Raw genomic sequence first — 13,084 nt, 5'->3', positions numbered from 1 at the left:
TTCTCCAGCCTTGCTACGGGCTTGTTGTTAGCCGCTCGTGGTATGACAATCCTAACTTCTTTGCAGGGTTAAATATGATACATTCGCAAGAAAAAACCTAAATCTTGATCAACAACACTCAAAACATGTCAACTAGCAAATCTAATTCTAAGTTGCACTCAACTAAACACAGATATGACACCATACATCAAAATATTTCCACAGAATGATAAGTGATTTCACAAGCATAGGTATTTTCATAGATATTTCATCAGGAAGTTGAATTCATCCCTCGGATATTCATCTCGATAACGGGCCATTTAAATTGCTTCTAGCTCCCGGAAGCAATCGGTTTTCAAAATTCCAATCTACTACTGGGCCATTACTCCCTCAGTTTCAACTCAGCAGCCAGCCACTCACCACGATGCTTAATCATCCTCGGATATTTTCGCTTGCACATGTGTTCTACGTCTGTTGGCTGTTTTCGCGCGCCCCCATCAGCCAGCAGCCAGCTCTCGTGCGGGAGGAGGATGAGCTAATCATCAGGCTTGCTGGCTGCGGGTTATCGACAGATCGCCCATCCGTCGTCGTTGGGTTGAGTGAGGGGATGCGGATGGATTGGATACCTGATGATGGTGATGGCATTCGTTCAGCAAACAAACAAACAAACAGGTTCCTACCCATCTCTACTCTGTCGATCGGCTGGCTGGCGGGTGGTGGTGAACGTTGATGAACAGCAGCTGCGGGGATGTTGTCTCTCTGCTGTTTCATCAATGTTAAACTCCGAAGTTCGAATAGTTTGAAAAGAGAAACCTGTCACGTTCCTTTGTGATCCCGAAGGGTACCACCACAGGCAGAGCCTCACGACGGCGACGCTAACCGACGAATATTGAGTCACATTCGCATGCTGCATGACCTCTTCCCAGGAGGAGTTTATGCTCTTTGATCTCCACTTCTCGGAGGAAGTTCAACACGTACAAGCCAGCAACTTCAGTCGGTGTACCACTCAATTGGCTGCGGGAGCATATCTCAGGCCAGTACACATACGCGGAGACAGAGAAGGGGTTCAAACTGGTCACACTGGATTACAACCTCCTCAAGGACGTTCACGGCGACGACGACGATGAAGACGGCGACGGCGGGCCGGCTGGTTCGTGTTGTGATGATGAGGGGACCATGCTCGATGATGCTGGCAAAAGGAATGCGCGCCGGATTTTGCTCTTTTATGCTCTTTCTGTTGCTGCTATGCCAATCACATCCAATTTGCTGCAGGGTAACAGGTTTTAAGGCAAACCGAGAAAGACACAATCCTCAGTGACACAGAGGCATAGGCAGGACTGACAATGTGGAATTATTGCTCTCAAATGCGCTCCCTCATCCTTCTATCACATTATTCAATAAAAACTGGCAAAGCTGATATGTGTGATTCGTAGTTTCAAGTAATATTCAAACTTTTGTGAAAACAGTTCTTGAATAAACTGAGCAATATCTGTATTTTGCCCAGAAAAATAACGTGAATTCATTATGAAATTATTAGGAAATGAGCTTGAACTTTATTGACCGTTATTAGTTGCTTCTGTATCAGATCAACTGCATCTACACAAGAAACCAATGAGATGTCTGCTTGAGACTAACGAACATGAATAGTGCGTAAGTACTGGTGAGATTGACGCCTGCCACGTCAGCATTCTGGTGAATGAGTGAGAAACAAAAATGATGATGCAATCACTCGCCCACTGCCATTAGTACTAGCGCTATATGCAATGCATCTGTGCGAAATCATGAGAATATCAGAGTATGTAGGCTAAAAGCACTAGACTTCGCCACTGCTCTAGTCTTCGCTTCCTCTATGCCAATTCCATATTTATGTATGAAGTGGCGAAGATTGGAGCAGAATATTAGGGGGCGAAGTCTAGTGTTTTTATCCTATCAGAAGTTTGCTGCGTGGCACAAGTTCATAATTGTTTCATGGATTTTCAAAACTTTGATGTCATTCGCAACCTTCTGATTGTTTACCTTGCTACGCCTTTTCACACCTAACCGTATGTGAGTGTTTGTACAAGGAACCAATTGATGCACGCGTGAAAAGGAGACCCGAACCCGTAAGAATAATCTTTTTCCAACAACCAAGACGAGGACGATGAAGATCGATTTGTCACATGTACTGGCGGGCTGGCACAAGGTGGGTGGCAGGAGGACAGGGCAGGACCCGGTGCAGCCCACCACAACTATGTTGCTCCGGATGATTGGCACACGGTCGTACCTATACTCGGTAGCGGTGGTGATCGCTGCTTGTTATGGTCCTCACAGCTTGACGAAGACAGTTATTCACGCCAGGCATTTAAAGCTCTATGCCGTGCCCGGTATGATCGTGTATGGTTGGACTCAAACTCGATTATAAATGGAGTTCAAGGCGATCGCGGTGCTATAACTGTTCAGTAATCGAGTCAACAGTATATTTTTTGCAGACGGCGAGGAAAGGTAAACCACCTGTAGATCTAAGGCAGGTCTTTCAATTCAAATACCGGCCAGGAACTCCAAGGTCGATTCGCTTTATCTGACAATCAACATGATGACGGGCAGCTTCCCTAGATACATGGCTTTGATTAGCTTCATTGCTCGATATAGAGAGAAAAAAAACCCGGCTAAGCTTCTTTTGATGAGGAAAACACCATAGAAGAGTAGGAAATCGGGGTATTCGTTAAAATGCACGCCAAGCAGAGATTAAACCTTAATTAAGTCGCTTTATGTTACCCAACGTGATTGGATATGAGGTTGTGTACCGCCTAGGGAATTGAAAAAAAATGAACTAGTGAAACAAAAACTATAAAAAAAGAAGAACAAGGGGACCGAAATCCATTTAAATCATTCCAAGTGGCCTGGACTAGGTTGTGCAAGTGCACAGCGGAGGGCATCAGTCCTATATTTTGAATCGACATGAAAGAATGGAAAAAAAAAAACGAAAAAGTCCATCCACCTTACAGAGACAGTTTTGCTAGTGATATCAGTTAATTCAGAAATGATGAATAAAATTCAAACCTTTATGAAACAATTACATTCATCTAATCCCTTCTGATGAAATAGTATGACATACCGAAGTTATGTACAATCAAAATCAAATAATATACCCCTTAAAAAAGCACCATCTATAGTGCCGAAACGTCGGGTAAGATAACAAATTCGTGCTCATCGATCATTTGGTGTCTATCGAATTCAAGTTTTTAATTCTTTAAGATGAAATTGCGTCACTAAAAACTGTAACCTTATAAATAAAACTTCATTTTGAAACATGGGTTCCGGCACGATCTTATAACCATTCAGTACACCATTAGGTGTTCTTCCCAGAGCATTAAAAAAACAAAAAGGGAACGTTGAAACGATAAAATCAAAGGAACTGTGTAAAGGTTGACTAGTTTTCCAGTTTTTTCTTTGTTGAACCAATCTCTGTTACGAGTGGAATGGCTGGATGGAGCAACAACAACATGAAGGATGAGAAAGCAAAGCTGATCGAAAAAGGATGCAACGCAACTACAAATTAAAAAGAAGAGCACACCCGGTGTTTAAAGGGCCACGCGTAAACCACGCTACCTTAAATAGAAGATGGTATTCTCATCAAAATCTTTCGTTAAAAGTCATACCTATAAATCTGGATGGAACCCGGATTGGAAGAATAATTTTCTCTGAAAGTAACTCGTAATTCATGAACGATCCCGAACAGTAGCAGCGTGTTCTTGTGAAGAAATCGTTGTAGAATTAATGAAGCTTAGAAGCGACCGTCTATGTTGGCTATAATTATGTTTTCGAGTGGTTTTTTGGAGGAGTGTTACTTCTGGATAGGAATTGGGATCACGCTTCGAGCGGAAGCATGAATCCAAAAGTGGATGTGAAAATTATCAAAAAAAAAACGTATTTAATTAGCACTTCTTTTTCGGTTGATATTGAAGCTTTTCAGATTCAAATAAATATAAAGACACTATTTCCATATAAAAATGTGTCTTTATATTTATTTGAATCTGAAAAGTCGATATAAACGTTTTCATGGATGATGATTTATATTTCTAGCCAAAATTCTAGTTATTTTAAAATTGCAGCCAAAATTTCATAACAATCGAATCGCTAGAAAAAGAGATTTTAATCCCTGAACATGATTATTACGTATGGAAAACGGCTCTGTCTTTATACTTATTTCTCGCACTGTATATAGATATCGTTTTACATGTTTTTCATTATGGCAAATTCTAAACAAGAGTTACTTTGGGATAATCCATAAGAAATTTTGGAATTGAGGGAATTCCAAATGAAATCTTTGAAGGATTCTATGCAGAAATCATCGGGTGAACTCTGGAATGAATCTTGTGAATGGCATGAATTTCAAAGGAATTCTGGGTGGTATCCATGAAGAAATTTTCGAAAATTTTTTTGAAAGAAATTTTGAAAGCTTACTTGGTAGAATGCTTCTAGGGCTTTCTTAAAGAATTATTTGAAGTAATTCCAGAATGAATCTGTGGAGGTATTCTCGAAAAAATTCTTAAGGTAAGTTCTGCAGGAGTCTATTAAGATTTTTTTAAATCTTAAAGGAAGTATTTGAATAGTTTCTGAAGGAATAATTGAAGGAACTACTAGAGAAATTATTGACAAAATCTTTCGAGGGAATCCTTAAAAACCGTTGAGCAACACTAGGAAGAATTCCGAAATATATTTTTGGAGGAGTTTTTGAAGAAACCCTTAAAAAAATATTTTGAGAAAACCTTGGAAAAAGTAGTATAGAAAATAACGGATGACTTTCTGAATAAGAAATTTGAGGAATTATCAATTAGTGGTACATGTTTATGTAACAATCTTTTGATGAATTTCAAAATAAATTGTTAAAGTAATTTCTTAAGTAATTTTTGGGGAAATTCCCAGAAGAATGCTTGGAGGGATTCATGAAGAAACCTTTGGAGAAATTATTTAAGTACTTTTCGGAAGAATGCCTGAAGTCTTTGGTGTAATTCTCGATGGATTTCGTGCAGGAATTCCTGGAGGAACCTTTTGAGGAACTTCTGAAGGAATGACTGGGAACAATTCTGAAGGACACTTCGGAGAAATTCCTGAACAAATTCTTGGATGAGATTCTGGTAGAGTCCTTGGATGAATTACTGAATAGTTCCTCGGAGGAATTACTGAAGAAATCCTTGTGCGTATTTATGAAGTAATTCTTGGAGGCATTTCTTCAGAAAACTCAGGTAGAATTTTTGAGAGAAACCTTGGAGGAGTTTCTGAAGGAAAACTGCAAATGGTTAAGTAAAAAAAAAAATCGTGTTAAGTACTGTTATTTTGAATACTACTAAGAATTTGCATCCTTTGACAGATACGTATTTCGACCTCAACTGTAAGGTCGTCTTCAGTGTCTTGTACTTGACTCGACTGCAACATTTTGCTGAACATTGCCGAAGGAATGGTTAATGAAAGTCCTGCAGGTGCTACTTAGAAAAACTGTCGATTTTTTTTATAAAGCAACCATGAGCATATTCCTGAAGGAATACTAGGGAGAATTCCTAGGAAAATCCATGGAGGAATTCCTAGAAAAAATCCTTGGAGAAATTGTCAAAGCAATCACTGAAGGAATTTATATAAGAGTACATCAGAATAATCCCTTGGAGGTGCTCCTGAATGATCCCTGAGTGGAGTTTCCGGATGAATCATTGGAGGAATTTCTAAAGAAACCTTAAACCTAAACAGATTTTTTAGAATGAAGATATTTCTGAAGAGTGAAGATATCTATGAAGGAACTCCTGAGAGAATCATTCAAGGAATTTCTGCAGGAATCCTTGTATCCTAGCATTTTTGTAAGATTCTTTAGAAAATTCGTTTAATGATGTTTTGCAGGGTTTCCTTAAGAATTCTACATAAGATTATTCGGAAGAACCCCCCAAAGAATCCTGAGATAAATTCTTGATGGGAATTATGCACATATTTTTAATATTAATGAATCTTTGGAGAATTTTTGGCATACTTGTAGAAATTGATGAAATTCTTTAATAAATCCCTGAACGAATCTTTGGATGAATTTCTGCAGAAAGCTTTTGAGAAATTTGTGAGGGAATCCTTGAAGGAATTTTTTAAAGAATTTTTGGATAACTACTTGATTGAAATCTTAACGAAATCAGTCGACTCACTTACTAAACCAATTCCTATTAAACGAGCTCCTTTTAAGCGAACGTCCACTAGACAGGAGTAAGCGTTATAGGAGACTACTTAGTCTCCTCTTAAGAGCTTATGAAATTTCGGCTATTTGGGGGTGTGGCCAATTATCTCGGGCGTGTTAAATGATAGCGCAATACTTTCTTCGGCAAAGTTTTAGTGCTTGAAAAGATCTACCTTACCCAATCTTTGGAAAGAGCGTATGAAAAGACAACTAATTTTCTTCTTCAAAAAAGTATATCTCGAAATCAATGTATAAGTAAAAAGTATAACTTGGAATGATGTCTTTGAAGATGTATAAGGATATTTGAAGGACTTTTAGCAGAAAAAAAAACAACACTAAGAGTAATATGCATTACGAGTCTTTGTTGAAAGTGATCTAATTTAAAATTTCCAAAAACCTCACTCTTCTATTTTTTTTTTATTTTTTCTCTGTAGAAAGCTGACATTCAGCTTCAAAATTTGCCAAGTAGCCCAGGATAGTCAAATACTTCTGACGTTTTTTGGCTTTTTAATTTTTCATCGAGTAAGCAGGAACAGTTTTTGAGATTTTGGATATCAAAAAAAGATTTTACGTACATGTTTCAATGTAACTAGCGAATTCGAAAAATAAGAAAAATGTATGGGACCTTGTTAAATGCTCTTTGAGATTTTTCTACTGTTGTTCTATTTTGTCAAAAAGGATTCAAGTATTTCTAAAACATGCGAATTTTCAAACACTCTCAAAAAAAAATAAAAGAGGGAATTATTGAAAACAGTGTTAAATAATAATTTCGGCACCAACATTTCAAAAGGGCGTAACTGCATTTACAACCAATGCCTTTTCACAAAGCTGTGGAGCGTATCCCATCCCTCTCGAGCAATTCACTAGCATAAATAGAAAGATAAAATCCTCCTCTTTCGATCAATGGATGTGATTTTTTTTTTTTTTTTTTTTTTTTTTTTTTTTAAGACAATTACACCGTCTTTGACCTTGCGGTCTCTACAGACTGAACAATACTAACATTTGACAACGGACAACACATATAACACCCAGTGGCCCAGTGCAGAATTTTTCGTTTTGACGAAAAGTTTTCCCCGACTGGAGCGGGAATCGAACCCACACTCCGAGGCTTACGAGACACCTAAACGACTGACGCCGCTAACCGCTCGGCCACGAAGCCCACAATTGCGTGAGATGAATGAAATACGACCCACAGCTCTGTGAGAAGGCATTGGTTGCAAAAGCAGTTACGCCCTTTTGAAATGTTGGTGCCGATTTGAGAAATATTTCCGAAGGATACCACAAGGATAACTATTGGAATTCCTGGAGAAATTCACAATGTTATAATTCAGACATTCCATAGACAATTGATACAGTGCAACTCTGATTGTCGTGAAACTTGATGGGTGGTTTGTATTTCATCAAGAATAATTAGATCCGAATTTTATAAATTTCGTCAGTAAGCTGACCAATTTTCAGATAGGGTCCAAAAAATCTAGGTGTGTTTAGTTGCAAAAAATTCAAAAGTTAGTTTTTGAGAAATGATTTTTTGAATATAGAGAGTCATTTTAATACTATCTACTTCAAAAACTGCTTGATATTGTAAATCCTCATAAAACTATGCATTATATTGCTGTTTGGAGTGATTCCTGATGTTTTTGGTATCTTTCCTGCTTTGTAGGGGAATTAGGTCACTGCGTCCAATAAGCTGAACTTGGCATGTCACGTTTTGATAAACGCATCATATGTTGTGTTAAGTGATCAGCTTCTGTCACAACACGTTCAATATCTATCAGTGAAGAGAATTGTCAGACAAAAAAGGCACAAAACAAACAACAAAGATGGCGCAGCGATTACTCTTTATCCTAACTGGTAACAGATAATGACATGATCCCGAAATTTTTTGTTGCAAACAAAACGGGAGCAGAATTTGTTGTGTACTTTTCAACTTGTGAATAATCAATTATTACTAATGCAAAATCGAATCTTTTTGATGATACATCTTCAGCAGCATTGCAGTGTTTACCGATTCGAAATTACCGCTCGAAAATCACAATGCAAGGGTTAAAAATCTCTAAATTCGTGGTGCACGATCTTTGTCCTATCCTGTTCAAGTTGAGACAAACCTATGTCGCATTGGGTAGTATTTCGCAACAAATTCAGGTTGCGACATTGTCGTTATTGTTGCGCGATGGTTGAATTTTGATTCACTGGCCAAGCGTCGTGGCAGCGCCAATCTGGGAATTCGCCAAGGATGTCTACGGATATGATTTCGAAATATAAAAAAAGTGAAAAGGTAAATGAAAGATTTATTAGGATAACGATGAAAATGCAAGTGTTGAAAAACTTCAATGTTCTGGTATAAGAGATATTCCAAACTACATAACAAAGCAAACTCTTCTAACAAAATTCAAACCCACAGAAATTTAAGATTTTAAACAGTACTGTCTCAAAAGTTACATTGAAAAAGAATATAATCCACACAAGCTTCTAACGCTCATGGGTTGTACAGCTGCTCTCAGAAAAATTTCTAAATATGTTCCTTTCTGTAGATTCACCAAACAATTTGAACAATCAAAAGAATTTAAATAACACATGCAAATCATCACTCGATCGCCCCTATAGCTTCCACAAATCACTCTTCAAAGCAGCAGCCAGCTTACGCGCGTTGAGCACTTACATATGCATGCTAACAACCGCACCCCGCAGAAACATATGTTCCAGCCAGTCATTAGCCATATCTGCGAATTCAATTCGGTTTCGTTTCTCCCCCTTCAGGCTTGTTTGGGTTCTTGGGATCCCGTGTTTGAAAAGGAATTTTCGGCACGCAACTATTCTTCCACCCGTGTGTGTTTGTGTGTGTGTGCGTCCATCAGTTTTTATAGTACCAATGAACCAACCATATGTGAGTTAAATGTTTCCGCTTCGATTTTGCCCATTTGCTCCGAAGCGAACGATAATCGTCGCGTTTCGACCGAGAAATATTAAAAAAAAAATGACACGTGTTCGACCGGCGGCGGCGCCCAACAACGGCCAAATCATTGAACCCGAAGAACACCAAACCAATCGATCACCTCACCAACCATCATCAGCCGGTGAACCGAGCCGTGCCGGCACGGCAACCCCTTTTTTGCGCTTCGAGGTGATTCGCACTCGCTGGCTGACCATTCTTTCGGGACTCAACAACAATGCATCCAATATTGGTGGGTAAATTTCACTTTTAATTAGACTGCACGAAGGCCGGCTGTAGAGTAGGTTGGACTGGGACAAATATGCTAGAAGTCATGGCGTTCAACACTCAGGCGAAAGACATGTTTGTATGAAGTGATTGTCTTTGAACATTTTGACGTTCTCGAAAAATTCACGCTTCTGTTAAATTGATTTTTCAAAATTTACACTTTATCATTTTCGCTTTCGTTCTCTACATTTTTTATTTTCCTTTCTTTTTATTAGTGTGTTTTACCTTGATGCTAATTCTTCACAGTTTTATTAATACTATTATTTTAAAACACTTTGTTGCAAAATAGCCAAAATGTTTGTTTATTTTTCCGTACAATCAACTTGATCACCGTTAAGAAAAAAAATTATACATAATAAATGTAAATTAAACATTTCATAAGATTTTTGAAGTTCATAAACAATTTTTAAAATGATTTGGATGATTTAAACAAGTGATTTCAATGAATTTAATTTATTACACACTAATACTTCAAATATTTTTCGTAACACCCTAAGGAAAAGGCAATGTCAAGCAGATGTAGCTCACCGTACTGCACACTACGTTTGTGAGTAATGAAGAGTGCAAGCGATTTGTATCAAGCGATAAGGGGAACGATCCCCTTCAAGTGGTTGCAGTCCAGCCATCCAGTAGCGCGTTGTTGGGCGTCGTCGTCGTAGGGTACGGTGCCACCCCAGCCACAGTAGCTACACCTAATTGTGTATCCATTAGAAACCAAACTACCTGCAGTCAGTGGGCAGTTTGAACTTAACGCAAACAACTCGGCACCGACTGATAGTGATCTGTTGTGACTAGACTGGCTTTATTAGATCTGAGTGGCTTCTGTACATATTTTAAATGAAAGTGGCCCAGTTTTCGCCACAACAATAGCACCCCATTAATTAGAGGACACGCCATTCCCAGTCCGGGAGTCTCCTCACATCAGAATTGCTTTTAAAAGTGAAAACTTCATGGGATTCAGTTACTCGCTGCACCCGAGCAACTCAGCTAGATCCCGTTCAGATGAGCGCAGGTCCATCAACGCGCATGAATATTCAAATCGTCTATGCTCCGAGCTAAAATCCTGTTTTCAGCGAGAGGGCAACTCTGATAAGCATGATACGCGGAAAATCGATCCGCATAAAAACGGCTCGGAGCAAATCGATGATCAGGCAGCAGCCGGTCAAACAACACTCCATAAAACCGGGGACAGCGAGACTGTAATTTAGCGGTAGTAACTCTAGCCACCGCCGCGCCGGCGATCCGGCGACCGTCACCACCGTATGGAGATAAACGGACCGGCTTGGGGGGTTCGTTGATTGCTTTGCACACGAGTCCCTGCTATTTCGGCGTGTTTTTGTGGGTTTTGTTTTTCGTAATCTGCATCTATCTGTTCCTTTCGTTACCATTTCGTCAGACTTCGTCGCGGTCTTTTTTATATCACACGGGTCCAAGTAGTGTCAATGGCGTAAATAGGGACGGAGGGCAGTGGGCTTGTCCTTTGTCTCGATATTGACCAAGTGATAAATACCTTATCAGGGAATTTTGTAAAAGAATTTGGTGGCAGTTATTCCAGAAAATTCTCCACTGGACCACTGGGTGATTTGTGTGTTGTCCGTTGTCTTATGTTAGTGATCGTTCTGTGCAACCTTTGGTTTTAGACGGCATAGTGTAAGTATTAAAAAGAAAAAAAAACTATTAGAGGAGTTTCCGGTGGAACTGCTAAAGGAATTCTCGATGGAACATCTGCGGGAATTTATTGTGGCGCAGCATGAAAAATCTAATGTGGAACAACTACAGGTGTTCCTAGTTTCGATTTTGCGGTTCAACAGTGGATATCCTGAATGAATTCCCAGTGAAACTATCCTTGTGCAAAGTTCAGATAAGTTCTCGGTTAAACTTCTGAAAGAATTTTCAATGGAACTTCTGCGGGATCGATAGCGCTTCCAAAGTAATTCTACATGGAACTCCTAGAGCAATTCTTGGTGCAACTCTAGAGAAATTTCCGTTGGTACTGTCACAGAAATCTTCCGTGGAGCTTCTAGAAAAAATCCCAGTGAAACATCCACATGAATTCTCGGCAGAACTCCTACAAGAATTCCTAGTAAAACTCTTGTGGGAATACACGATAGAACTCTTATAGGAGTTCTTGGTAGATCTCGATTGAATCCTTTTCTCTTAGAAAACTTTCCTTTGCTACCGATGTAACTTTTGCGGGTATTCCCGAGGAACTTCTAGGACCATTTTCAATAGAACACCTAGAGAAATTCTCTTGGGAATTCCCGACGGAAATTCAAACGGATTTGGAAGAGTTACTGGTGGAGAATTTTTAATGGTATACCTGGCAATTCCTGGTGGAACTTCAGCTGGATTTCTCGGTAGAATTTCACAGTGGCACTTCTACCTAAAGAATTTTCCGGTATAACTCCCAGAGGAATTTGCGGTGGAAGTATTTTAGATGTGGAATTTCTAGATGGTTTTCCTATAGAATTTCCATAGGCCGAAAATTTCTAGAAAAAAACTATGGTGGAACACCTTGAGAAGTTCCCGCAGAAACTTTTGCAGGAATTTGCGGTGAAACTCTCGGTAGAATTTCCAGAGGAATCATCGACGGATCACTTTAAAGTTTTGCGAAGGCACTCTTCAAAGTGTGTCCGACTGAACTCCTTCAGGAAACTCCTAACGGAACTTTCAGTGGAAACCCTGAAATTCCCAGTGGAACTCCTGTGGGAATTCCCAAACCACACTCCTGCGCGATTTCTCGATCGAATTTCTGAAGGAATTCCTGGTACAACTCCTGCAGCAACTCCTACCAAAACGCCTAAAAGAATTGTCGATGGTATACCTAGACTCCTAGAGGAATTCCTGGTGAAATTTCGGCAGAAATTCCTGATAGAGCTATAGTAGAAATGCCTTCAAGAATTTTCCGTGGTGTTCCAAGATGAATTTCAGGTAAAACGCCTCGAGTAAATTGAGGTAAACGTATTATACTTAAGATTCCCTGGTGGAGCTCTTAGAGGATTTTCCAGTGGTTCTCCTAGGATCTCCTTCAATTAATTACATAACTTGTTATTCTCCTAGACGTGTTAGAACTTCTAGAGAAGTTTCCAATAGAACTCATAGAGAAATTTACGATGTATCTTTTAAAGGAATTCTCGATATTTCTCGGAATTATCAATGAAACTCCTAAAAGTGTTCGCGATGCAACTCAGTGAGATGTTCCCGATGCACCTCTAAACCCTCGAGCTATCGCACTGTTATATTTTGTACAACACGCATAAAAAATCTCGTTTAACATTAGAGTGGCGCTGGTGGAGGTTGGCAACTGCGCGACTGCCGGAAGGTTAAAGGAATTTGTGGTGGAAATTCTAACGGAATTCTCAGCGGAAATCCTAGAAGAATTCTCTGTAGAGTTCATGCAGGAATTCGTGTTGCAGCTTCATGAGGAATTTCTGGTAGAACTCCTAGAAAAGTTCCCGATGAAACTAGTAGGGAAATCACCGATGGAGCTCCTACAGAAATGGAAGCGGTGGAATCGCTATGGAAAATCTTCTTGGAACTCGGGAATTCCGGTAGAGAAAGTTTTCTTTGAAAAATTACCTCATTTCTAGTGGTTTTTCGTCAGATTTACTCTGTGTTTCGAATTTCGAATTCACCAGTTTTTTTTTTTAATCTCCCGATTACATCCAGAACCACTAGTATTTCATTTCGCTATGGTGAGC

At 39.3% G+C, this 13,084-nt stretch overlaps 1 protein-coding gene across 1 annotated transcript in view; it reads right to left on the bottom strand.

Moving 5' to 3' along the window:
* The window catches only part of LOC115255048 (tyrosine-protein phosphatase non-receptor type 13), a 401,461-nt gene that overhangs the window by 368,056 nt on the left and 20,321 nt on the right, over positions 1 to 13,084 (bottom strand). The window lies entirely within an intron of this gene.

The sequence above is a fragment of the Aedes albopictus genome, chromosome 2 (assembly GCF_035046485.1).
Source record: "Aedes albopictus strain Foshan chromosome 2, AalbF5, whole genome shotgun sequence".
Lineage (NCBI taxonomy): Eukaryota > Metazoa > Arthropoda > Insecta > Diptera > Culicidae > Aedes > Aedes albopictus.
Note: the sequence above shows the minus strand (reverse complement) of the source record. Positions and strands in the feature narration are given on the sequence as shown.